The sequence below is a fragment of the Orycteropus afer genome, unplaced genomic scaffold (assembly GCF_000298275.1).
Source record: "Orycteropus afer afer isolate SDZICR_OR568_19922 unplaced genomic scaffold, OryAfe1.0 scaffold00766, whole genome shotgun sequence".
Classification (NCBI taxonomy): domain Eukaryota; kingdom Metazoa; phylum Chordata; class Mammalia; order Tubulidentata; family Orycteropodidae; genus Orycteropus; species Orycteropus afer.
The window spans coordinates 905,622-907,380 of NW_006922353.1; positions in this window are offsets into that span (position 1 = coordinate 905,622).

Below are 1,759 nucleotides of genomic sequence, written 5' to 3' on the forward strand. Positions count from 1 at the left end.
TCTTTTTGGTACCATGACTCAACCACAGGAATAGAGGTTAGGGTTTCTTATACGTATTTTGGGGGAAACACAATTCAGTCATATCACCCCTGTAGCCGTGGCTGTAATCTCCTTTGGGACTAGAATTTTCTTTGTTATGTTAATGAGCCCATGTCAATGTAAGGTGTGTCTTGATCCAGTCCATTATGAGATATAAACGAGCAGATTAGACACAAGGAAGCATGAATGGGGGAAGACAGGTGCCACGTGGAGGTTGCCAAGGAACAGGGAGAAGAAGGCTGGAGACAAAGGCTTTCCCCTCAAGGGGACTGAGGGAGCCTTCCCTACAGCCAGCACCTGAACATGGGCTTCTAGCCTCCTAAACTTTGAGAAAATAAATTTCTGCCAGTTAAACCCACCTACTTGTGTTTCTGTTATATTAGCACAAGAAAACGAAAATGATCGTCTTCTTAATGCTAAACCCTAGAATTAAACCAAACCAAACCAAACCAAACTCACTGCCATTGAGTCAGATCGGACTCACAGCAACCCCTCCTTGGGTTTCTGAGGTGGTATCTCTACGGAAGTAGATTGCCCAACCTTCCTTCCGAGGAGTAGCCGGTGGGTTTGAACTGCCAGCCTTCTGGTTAGCAGTCAAATGTCTTAGGCACTATGCCACCAGAGCTCCTAAACCCTAGAATTAGACAGACTTAAAAGAAAAAGAAAAAAATGTTTCCTGAGTCTCACACTTGTCTGACCGCCCTCTGCTGGGAACCCTTGTCCCTCACACTATCTTCCTTGTTGAGCTCACTGTCCCCACTAACCTGCTCCTTCCCTCCAGGGTCGCTGTCTCTGCCCCAACTTCTCACCAGACCAGACCCCTGGACACCTTCCTCTCCCTTTCCTTTCCCCCCACAGACCATCAGCACTCAGGCTCTCCTTTCTGCCCTGGATTCTGTGTCTTCCTGTCAGTCCCTGGCCCCAGCCCCACCCAGGTCTTGTCCTCACCCCCTGGACCCTCATGCCAGCTTCCTCTCTGCCCTTCACTTGCATCTCCCTCCATCCATCTCAATGTCTCCTGCTGGCTCCTCTGTTTCCACTTTTCCCTGTGAGTGGTGGTGGCCTGAAGTCTCCATCCTCAGCCCTCTAGGTAGAAATACAGGGAGGGAGGCACAGAGGGGCCAGGGACTGATGAGAGGTGCAGGGAAGGCCCCATGTTGCCCCAGCTACACCCACACACTTTAGCTAGACAAATTCATCCAAATCATGGCTTAAGCTTCTAAGTCAGGGTCCCCAAGACCACTCATTCCCAGGCCTAGAAGGACTTCTGGGCCTCAACATATAGTCAGGTTCTGGGCTGTGATTTTCGACAGTGATCTTGAGCCTTCAACAGTGTTGTCAGGGCTCAGTCTCTCTCTGGAACATAGTAGGTGCTCAACAAACAAGCCTTGAACTGACCGTTAGAGTGTCTGTCCATCCTCCACCCCGTGCACACATCTCCCTTAGAGATCTAGGCCTCCCTGTGGCCCTGGCACCCTTAGCCATGTCTTGATTCTCTTCCCAGGGGTAGGGTTTCCTGGGACCAAACCTGACCTGATCTCCCGTCTGGAGCGAGGAGAAGAGACAAAGATGGAGGAAAGAGAAGCTCGACAGGTTCCCTGTCCAGGTGGGTGAGAATGTCCAGCAGGGTGACCTGCACCTAAGCTATCTGTCGTCATCAGTGGCTTCCCTCAGGAATGAGGCAGCACAACACACAGGCTATCACCGTGGGCTCTGAGTC